General features: G+C 33.6%; 1 long non-coding RNA gene across 2 annotated transcripts; it reads left to right on the top strand.

The window, feature by feature from the left end:
* Positions 1–8,129: 8,129 nt before the first annotated feature.
* Positions 8,130–10,860, top strand: LOC136775159 (uncharacterized). Of its 2 annotated transcripts, XR_010822906.1 has the most exons (4): positions 8,130–8,481; positions 8,581–8,730; positions 8,796–8,930; positions 9,293–10,860. It is a non-coding gene; the product is annotated as an uncharacterized lncRNA (long non-coding RNA). The 2 variants fall into 2 exon arrangements; XR_010822905.1 differs by having other exon boundaries at positions 8,130–8,730.
* The last annotated feature ends 380 nt before the right edge of the window (positions 10,861–11,240 follow it).

The raw sequence follows: 11,240 nt of genomic DNA, 5'->3' as shown, positions 1-11,240 counted from the left end.
TAATTAGGTAACGAATCTGTAGAAAAAGCCGCTCGCGTCCACTCGCTCCCAGCTTAAATAATTAGTCGAGAGGGGAGTGAGATGCCACCTTTGACCAATCAGAAGGCACGACCGCCTGAGCTGATGCGCTAGAGAAGAAGAGCAAGGGTGCTGAGCTTGCACTTTCGGTATACAATCGTTTACTTATTAAAAGGCGCAATTTTTAATGAATAATAATAAAAAATAATTACAAGGTAGGGTTTCGCAATAACATTAGCCAGTGTACTGATTTAATTCCTTAAAAAAAAATTGACCTCTGCAAGAAGGGGAAAACATTTACCTTTTAGGAAGTAATTACACGACATTGCTGTCAAACGGTTAATTGTTCCCACAAATAAAATTGTTAAACAATTTACACGTGGCTAACTGTTAACGCGATGCCAAGCCATCGCGAGGCCGGATGCGCTGGTGCATAAGTTTCTTATTCCTATGGTAGCGAAATATACTAGGTGGCCCGGATGATTACGGAGGAGGAAAAGGGAACCATATGTCCCCGCGGTACCGCACTGGAGATCAAGCGGCGGATGGATTTGAAAACGCACACAGGGTGTAGTGGAGAGGAGATAGGATGGCTCAAGCCAGTAGCGTGAGATCTGCTGATTTTGCGTCTGGCTGTGATTAATATCGAGTTGGCGAAATAGGAAAGTTATTAATTGTTAATTTGAAAGAAAAGGTTGGAAAAATAAGATATACAGAAATTCCTCTAAAAACCAATCCGCTGTCTCCAGTGTGATCTCCGATTCATCGATGGTCATAAAATAACCCATTAAAATATATGTATATATATATATATATTAAAACTAATTTGGACGTTACACCCCCATATACCGAAGTCTAACGGGGCAAGATCAGGAGACCTTGGGGGCCACTCTATGGGGCCGTACTTCCCTATCCACCTGCCCGTGTATTTCATATTTAAATATTGTGTGGTAATTCTGGCAGTATGGGGCGGAGCTCCGTCCTGTTGAAAAATTATTTTTCTCTGTAAATAAATAAATCAATTTAATAATAATAAATGGTTAAATAACATATTTCCTTTAATTCAACGTACATGGTCAACAGCCAGCCTTTGCACTCTTTGTTCGACCTCATTTATCAACAACTGCAAATATTTATCAGCATTTAAATTGCCGTCAATGAAAATTGGACCTATGATATTGCTCCCCAATATTCCAAGCCAAACGTTCAGCTTTTTTTGGTACTGAATATGTGACTGAACGACCTCGTAAGGATTGTGCCTTGACCAAATTCGTGTGTTTTGTCTGTTGGGTGTATGGACTAAAACGAATGTAGATTCATCCGAAAATAAAATGTTATATAAAACATTAGGATCATTTTCTATTTTTTGATTCATTATTCTCGAAAACTCTGATCCCTTAACATAGTCTGGTTCTATTAACTTGTGGCAATTTTTTACTTTATAAGCCCTAAATTTGGCTTTTTTTAACGTTCGTTGCACGGACGATTTTGAAATTCCAACTAATCCAGCGATAATTGCTATAGAATTACTTCCATTACTTTCCGCGCAATTAATAATTACTTCTCCAATTTCTGTCGGTAAAGTTCTTTGAGGTCGCCTGTGTTTTTTGTGGTCAGGATCTAAACATCCAGTTTCCTCAAATTTTTGTATTATACGATGCACAGTACTGGATGTAGGTGTTAAGCTATCGTTAGATTCTTCCGCAATTAATTCTACAATTTTTCTAATGGAATGACCACTATAATGCCATTTGATTATCTGTATTTTATCTTTTACATTCATTTTTAATTATATCTATAAAGTGTTTGTGACAATTAACTTAATCAGTAAAATAGTAATGTAATTAATTTTACATACTAATGATCTTAATAACTCACATGCTACAAATTTAATATTATTTTTCTTTATTATCTGTAATGTCTGAAAACCTAGTATCTATTTGCAACAAACTCAATCAAGAAAACACCTCATAGCTGAAATGCTTTTTCGATTCGATTTTGTTTCGTTTGTCCCTTTAAACGAAACAAAATCGAATCGAAAAAGCATTTCAGCTATGAGGTGTTTTCTTGATTGAGTTTGTTGCAAATAGATACTAGGTTTTCAGACATTACAGATAATAAAGAAAAATAATATTAAATTTGTAGCATGTGAGTTATTAAGATCATTAGTATGTAAAATTAATTACATTACTATTTTACTGATTAAGTTAATTGTCACAAACACTTTATAGATATAATTAAAAATGAATGTAAAAGATAAAATACAGATAATCAAATGGCATTATAGTGGTCATTCCATTAGAAAAATTGTAGAATTAATTGCGGAAGAATCTAACGATAGCTTAACACCTACATCCAGTACTGTGCATCGTATAATACAAAAATTTGAGGAAACTGGATGTTTAGATCCTGACCACAAAAAACACAGGCGACCTCAAAGAGCATTACCGACAGAAGTTGGAGAAGTAATTATTAATTGCGCGGAAAGTAATGGAAGTAATTCTATAGCAAATACCGCTGGATTAGTTGGAATTTCAAAATCGTCCGTGCAACGAACGTTAAAAAAAGCCAAATTTAGGGCTTATAAAGTAAAAAATTGCCAAAAGTTAATAGAACCAGACTATGTTAAAAGATCAGTGTTTTCGAGAATAATGAATCAAAAAATAGAAAATGATCCTAATGTTTTATATAACATTTTATTTTCGGCTGAATCTACATTCGTTTTAGTCCATGCACCCAACAGACAAAACACACGAATTTGGTCAAGGCACAATCCTTACGAGGTCGTTCAGTCACATATTCAGTACCAAAAAAAGCTGAACGTTTGGCTTGGAATATTGGGGAGCAATATCATAGGTCCAATTTTCATTGACGGCAATTTAAATGCTGATAAATATTTGCAGTTGTTGATAAATGCGGTCGAACAAAGAGTGCAAAGGCTGGCTGTTAATCATGTACGTTGAATTAAAGAAAATATGTTATTTAACCATTTATTATTATTAAATTGATTTATTTATTTACAGAGAAAAATAATTTTTCAACAGGACGGAGCTCCGACCCATACTGCCAGAATTACCACACAATATTTAAATATGAAATACACGGGCAGGTGGATAGGGAAGTACGGCCCCATAGAGTGGCCCCCAAGGTCTCCTGATCTTGCCCCGTTAGACTTCGGTATATGGGGGTATTTAAAAGGTAGGTTGTATGACGGGATAGAAGTAGAGAACGTGGAAGAATTAAGAAGCTGTATTATAGCCGCCTGCGAGAGTATAACCCCCCTGATACTGCAAAATACATTGCAAGAGTTTCAAAAGAGGCTAGATTATTGTTATGCAGTTGCAAGAGGGTTATTTGAGCAATACATCTAATATATAGTGCATTGTGTACATAGTAGTGCTATGTCTTATATCTTTGTTAATTTTTTATAATTAAATATTTAACGAAGAGAGTTATTTAATCGAAAATATTATTTTAAATAAAAAGTTTACTTTATAAAATATAAATTTTATTTATCATAACAACAAGCGTATATCATAAACTATTCGAACAGAAATTTTACAAATGTTAACTTAATTGTTATTTTTTTTAAGAGAATGCCGAAATTCATAGTCTTATGTTCATAAACTTCGAATAACATTAATAGCTTAAAATCTTTTGAATCTTATAATTGAATAAATGATCAAGTAACTTCATGAAGTAAAGCATCTATCAAATTATGTCAATCGTTAATATATAAGATACTGGTGATCAATGATATGCTTTACTAATTAAGAAGTATTTGCAAATCTAATTTTGTCCATAGTGAGTTGCAAAACTTCTATAGTATGATCATTAGAACATTTCTTACCATAGATTCTTCGTTTCTAACAATATTAATGGGTTAAACGACTGTATTTCCTTATTAATTTTTATACCTTTAACCCTTTTATTTGCTTAAGGACTAAAAGGTCTCTTGTTTTTTTTCTTGCTTGAAGTATCTTTTATCAGCTTATTCCCTTTATCTATTGCAGTGCAACATGATTAAACAAATGAATCCAACTTATTTCTGGCAAACAGGCATGTGTCATTGTAATTGTTATTGGTTCCATAGACAATTTGGATTAATAGTGACTCCATGTTTCTAAACAATTGGTAACCTGTAAAGACATCCATGAATAATTTAATCCTGAGTGTAAGATATATATGTAGCAAACTTAGTAGATGCTATTTGATTATCACCAGGCTATTGTAGTGACCACTGTCAGTCAAGATCATGCAGATGAAAACTATGTTGTAAGTATCCCTTCGATGATCAATAGCACATATCTGCAAATATTGATGTAATTACTGCACATTTGAAAATAATCGTATAAAATGCAGATTTCCTATATTCTTCAAATCTAAACTGGTTAAACTTTATTATTAATAACCAAATTTGTGTAATAATCAATTTTTCAAGCATATTTACCAGTGCTATTTCAATCCACAGTTTCTTCAATTATGAAAAAGCTTTGCTCGTACAATTCTAAGCTCTTCGCTCTTGGTTATTCCAATTGATACAAGTTTTATTTACAGAATGACAATGCATATGTATAAAATTCCCTGTAAGAATGTGATAGTTTTGTATTAAAATTAATATAAGCAATTTCATGTTAATAAATGACAAGACCATATTCAGTCAAAGCCTTACATTACAGTGTTTCCATCTTCTTTAATAATCAAGTGTATTTTTGTAACAACAAACTCAAACTTCTTGTTATACCAGTGGACACAATGACCTATCAGATGTTATCCATTTCCATCAAAGAAAAACATATTTAAGTTTTCATTGAGTCAGTCATGGTTAATACATTAAATAACAAATTTTATGAAAACCAAGTTCTTCTCTATCTCCTCTTTTTATTACAATCATCACTTTCATTTGCCAAAGTTACACTTATCACAAATTGATCTGAATCACTACTTTTGGCAGCTCATTCATTTCCTTCTGCTTCTATTTACGAAAAGTGTGTAAACACTTTTACACCAAGATGGCGGATGGGTCTCATTTTTTGGTTGAAACTATTGGTAATGGCCTATTTTAAGTTGGCACTATACGATATTGACCAATCAGCGCTCTCAGATACCATCATCCTGAGCGCTATAGTCAACTAACACGAATCTCCTATTTCCCGCCGTTAGAGAATCACCCTGTATATATATACAGAGTGTTTCACGTAAGGCGCCCCAGCTCGAAAAGAGGACTTAGAGCGCATTGTAGGGGCAGATGCATCTAATTGGCCGCGGTTAGGGGAGAGGGAGAGAGAAAGAGGACAAGAGTTGACCAAAAATGACTGGTTGAGCGGGGAAGGGAAGGGCAGCGATACGCTAGGCGTATCGTATACCAATGTATAGCTCTTTCCTTCTCCAATTATTCTATCTCTCTTGGTCCTCGAGCGGGATAGGGATGGGATAGCGATACGCTAGGCGTATCGTATACCAATGTATAGCTCTTTCCTTCTCCACGGTATTCCTTCTCTCTCCCTCCGCGGCCAATTAGATGCATCTGCCCCCACCATGCGCTCTGAGTCCTCATTTCGAGCTGGGGCGCCTTACGTGAAACACCCTGTATATTGTGCATTTGATTCACCGTGAATGTATAGCTTAAACATTTAAATCATGTACTTTTTAAATGTTTATATCTTAATAATCAAATTTTAGGTAGCTGGATATCGCTTTTATATTTCCGTACTAATTTTTATCTTCGTTCGCAGTAAACGAATTGAATTAAATATACCAAACTTTCATACACATTAGCGTAGAGTGAAAAACACTAAAATCGGATTTTCGGAAACGGCTACCTGTCAATAGTTTTATATTAGATCCCTTAATAACCCTGTAGTAGTGTGGCTAGGAGGATTCTATGACCGAGTGGCGGGGGGGGGGGGGGTCGGGGTTCCGCGGGGGAAGGGGTGGTAGGGGAAATACCCACACTCCTTAGCGGAGGGGGGAGGAGGGATTGCCCCCACTCCAGCGTGCTGGGGGAAGCCCGGTGGTGTAGGAAAATTAATCACGTGACACCCCGGTGGTGGGGGAAAATTAATCACGTGACACCCCGATGGTGGGGGAAACTTAAGCACGTGATCCCCCGGTGTTGGGGGAAAATTAATCACGTGACACCCCTGGTGATGGAGGAAAATTAAGCACGTGACTGTCCTGGCGGAGGGGGAAAATCGTGACACCCCTGGTGGAGGGGGGAAAATTGAGCACGTGACAGCCTCTCGATCCCCCCCCCCCCCACCCAAACGTCCCAGCCCTTTACGCGAGAGATTTAAGAGAGAGAGAGAGAGAACACATATTTTAAAATTAATTTATTATGAAAGGAATTGAGGGAACGTATAAATACACGTAGATTTTGGGAAAAAGCCTTGCGGCATAAAAAACCCACTTTATTATTATTTAAAATACATATTTTTCACAATCTTCATTTTTTTTTGTTTTTTCTAATAATCTGCAGCGAGATAGCTGGGCTCTGCGTGTTGTTATTCTCGTTGCTGCTGCTGATAATCGTACCATTTTGATTAGTTCTTCCATCTAGAATCAAAATGGTCCACTTTGCCTCGTCGAAGTAAGGTCTACCTCAGCTCCATTTGCGCAGCTTGTGTTCCCGTGACGAAAGTCTCCGATTGCGTAGCCAATATTTCTCACCTCAGACATAATTGAAATCATGTTGTTACTTTTCGCATAGTAATAGCTCTATTTTTTAACAAAGCAAGTATACTTACGAAAATTCAGCACGTCTTTCATCGAAGAAAAAGAAGTAGTAGGTACAGATGGATTTTCATTCTCCTCCTTCCTTAGATTTTATCCTCACAATGCACCAAGTAAATCAGGAAAGTAACGAAAATTTAAATAAAGCAAACTTAAATGCTCCCAGAAAAAAAATAACGAAGTGCTAAATCCATCAATTTCAACGATCGATTAATTTTCTATGATTTTTCAATGTGTACTGCACTGTTGAAGGCATGCACCAAGTAAATCAGGTGTTACGTACTGGGTAGTCGTGGCCGCCTATCGGTCGAGTTTCGGCTGACTTAACACTAGAGTCTGGGTCAGTAGAAACGCCGACTGAGCTTTGCGACTCACAGTACAGTATACTAAAGTATTACACTCCGAGCGGTAAGAATGTAATGAGTTGGCAAGATTCGGGGTGAATGATAGTATGTATAAACATACGTTGGAACAGCAAGTTTGACACAAAAGTTTGTATTTTCAGATATTACAATCAAGAAACACGGTAGTGTCTCGACGACAAGTACAGAAAAAAGTAGATAATGACATGTATATACGGCCGTCGAGGCACTACTCTCTTATACAGCAAGTTTGGCTGTCCTAATTTTCAAACCGATTTTTCTTTGTGAATAATCCACTATCATGATTTAAGCAAAGCTTTTCTTAAAATGGTTTTGAACGAGCTTTCATTTGAGCCCATAAACATTAAAATCGGTTCACGCAATCCAGAGATCTCATACTCTGTTAGCTATATATATGCCGAAGTTGAAATTCTTCTCCTTCCTTTCTGTATGTCTCGGGCTGATCTGTATGTCTCGGGCTGAAGTTGGCTGCTATATTCACCTGCTATATTCAATACCGGCATAACCCTAAATTTCGATCGATTTCGATAGAACTGTCAAAATCAAAATTACTCTGTTGGGATAAAAATAGTATGATATAATTCAAAGTGTAGATAATTAAACAAACTAAAGGAATAAATACATGAAGGAGTCTGATGGAGAATCAGATAAGTAACACAACATTGTAAAATATATTAAAATTTAATATTTTGTGGTACTTTGTGGGATTTTATTTCAGGTTATAAATAAAATATTTTCCTTGTATGCACCTCTGATTTGAAGTCATACCAGTGCCAAATGCTCTAACAATTCTTGGAAATACCCTGTTATTGAAGAATGTAGATTAACGAAAATTGTAAATGAAACAGAAGGATGAGGTTGTTACGTTCACTCATAACCAACACACATGGTAGTGTTTCAACAACAATTAACATAAACGTTTTTAAGAAAAGTAAGTACATTGTGAAAAAAATTAGTTTAATTAAAGCAAAGTTATATACAAGGTATCCTTTCATAGTTTGCAATTTGATGCCAGACCAGTGCCAAATGCTATAACAATTCTTGGAAAAATGCAAGCACCAAAAAGTACTACCATAGTTAAAGAGGAATCAGTTACAGTTCCAGTGGATATTACTACTTTTTATAATAAAATAGATAATGAAGATAGTGCTGCCATGTGTTGCTGGAAAACAGAGCTTTGGTTTAATGCAACTACGGAGTACTGGTTGAGCAATGGAAACAGTAGTTTGAAATGTGATTAACTGTTGATGACTCAATGATATGTCAATTTACTAGCGAAAGAAAAAGATAAGCCAATTGTTCATTATCACATGGTAAAGTATGTGTAACTCATTCAACCGCTTAAAATGTATGTAATTAAAAATTAATTGTTTATTTATTTATTTTTTAATTCAGCTCAAGCATGTATTAAAATATAACAATTACTTTGTTGAGTCTCTCTTTCCAGATGTACTTCAAAGGTTATTGAAATACCCTGTTATTCAAAAATGCAGGTTATTGCAGATAAAACAGATAAGGATAATCTTGTTACATTCACTCATAATTAAGACACACGGTAGTGTCTCAATAGCTATAAACATAAACATTTTCATGTAAAGTAAGTACATTGTAAAAAGAATTTGTTTAATTAAAACAAAGTTATATATAGGCATTATTTCATAGTTTGCAGTTTGATGCCAACCAGTGCCAAATGCTATAACAATTCTTGGAAATACCCTGTCATTGGAGAATGCAGATTAACAAAGGTTGTAAATGAAACAGAGAAGGATGAGGTTTAAACATATGCTAAACATCCAGGTATGGAAATCAATAACAAAATTCATGTTTAAATTTTTCTTTTCTTTAAACTCATATGGATTTCAACTGTCCGATAGGTTATATCATATATACAAACAATTTTCCATGAGACAATAAATCTTTCTTATTACTACGATTAAAGAAAAGCAGATAAATATTTTCTAATCGTTATTTAATATTCAATTATAATATAAAAAAGTATTAAAACCATATATTTACCTACGCTTCCCCAATCAGAATAGAAAGAAATTATTATTATTACCAAAAAAATTATTCAAATTTAATTTTTTATAAGAATAACATTGATTTTTATAATATAATATGTAATATATCTTTTGGTACTTAGTGAGATTTTATTTCAGATTGATTTACAATAACATGTTTATTGTGTCATTGTGCAGGGTTAAGCTGTAATATTTAATACAAGAAGTCAGAAATGATTCCAGTTTACCATAGAAAGAGCCATAATGCAAAGTTAATGTTGAGAGTTAAACCTAAGGAAAAGGTGGAGAAATTAAAAAATTAATTTGGAAGCCAATTTTTAATAGCGAAAGGCTTGCAGGTGATTTTGGGCATAAACCCTTTGAAATATATAAGTCAATTAAATCATAATTTTAATGATAACGTCATCTAGAAATGAAACAATGAAAAGAAGTCATCATATTAATATTTTCCATGCAATAGAATTTACAGTGAATAACTTTGCGAAACTGAAAGCAGTATATCCACAAAAGAGTGGCTTCCATTGTATAAATTGGTGTATTTCCTAGTTTATATTAATGAAAGGAAAATATAAATGGTACTAGTGTGCTGGAGAAAGTGCCATAATTCAAAGTTGATATTGACGGTAACAGCTAAGAAAATGATGGATAAATATGAGCTAATTTATAAGAAAATCCTTAAGAGTGAAGTGCTTGCAGGTGATTTTAGGCATACAACTTTGGAATTAGAAATCACATAGTTGATGAAAATTATAATAAATTTATGTAGATGTGTAAATATGAAAAGAATTCATGATTGCAATATTTTACATGTGATCAGGCATATGGTGAATAAAATTAGGAAACTGAAAGCTGTATATTTAATAAAGAGAGGCATCCATTGTATAAATTGGTGTATTTCCTAGTTTATACTAATGAAGGGAAAATATAAATGGCACTAGTGTGCTGGAGAAAGTGCCATAATTCAAAGTTGATGTTGAGGTTAACAGCTAAAAAAGTGATGGATAAATATGAGTTAATTTATAAGAAAATCCTTGAGAGTGAAGTGCCTGCAGGTGATTTTGGGCATACAACTTTGGAATTAGAAATAACATAGTTGATGAAAATTATAATAAAATCATGTAAATGTGTAAATATGAAAGGAATTCATAATTTCAATATTTCACATGTAATAGAACATACAGTGTGTAACTTCAAGAAACTGAAAGCAGTATACCTAAAAAACATAGACTTCCATTGCATTAACTGGTATATATTTTACAGTTTATATTAATGAAAAGAATATATAAATGTCACTAGTTTACCAGGGAAAGAGCCATAATGCAAAGATGATAGTGAGAGTAACACCTAAGAAAAAAGTGGATTTAAAGGTAAATTTAGAAACAAATTTTTGAAAGCGAAAGGCTTTAATGTGATATTGGGTATATGATGTTGAAAATATAACTCAAACAGTCATTGAATCCTATGTTAAATGCCTCTAAAAGTGTAATTATGATAAGAACTCATCATTGTAATAATTTGTATTATATTTAATAGATTAATAAATTAATATCTCGAATTGAAGCTTTACATTATGGAACGATGAGAACATTGGAAAATGTTTTATTAGATTGAATTAGTTAAAAGAATTTTTAGTTTTAATTCCTATATTCTTACAAAACGTTATAAGATCCCACAAAAAACAAGCTTTGCTTGTAAAAAAAGGACGGCAAGTACATAAGTCGTATCTAGTATGATTAATATATAGTAATATAAAATATTTTCATTAAAAAAAAGTAGTGAAATCCAAATGTTAGGCAAGTATAAATTTTTTCCATGGCGAAAATTGAAATTTAGAAAAAAGTAAATAGTAATACAAAAATTACTTGCCGGGCCCGTAATATTCATGTGTAAGTTGCTATCTTGCAATATAAGCATTGCTTCTCGTAAGTTAAAAATGTGGCTATTTAATACGATTGCATACAACGGGCCTGGCAAGTAATTTTTGTATTACTATTTACTTTTTTCTAAATTTCAATTTTCGCCATGGAAAAAATTTATACTTGCCTAACATTTGGATTTCACTACTTTTTTTTAATTAAAAAATTTT

Source organism: Prorops nasuta, unplaced genomic scaffold (genome assembly GCF_024137725.1).
Source record: "Prorops nasuta isolate Cenicafe-Biocafe unplaced genomic scaffold, Cenicafe_Pnas_1.2 PNAS00007, whole genome shotgun sequence".
NCBI lineage: Eukaryota > Metazoa > Arthropoda > Insecta > Hymenoptera > Bethylidae > Prorops > Prorops nasuta.
The sequence above is the reverse complement of the archived record's forward strand: the minus strand, read 5'-3'. Positions and strand labels throughout refer to the sequence as shown.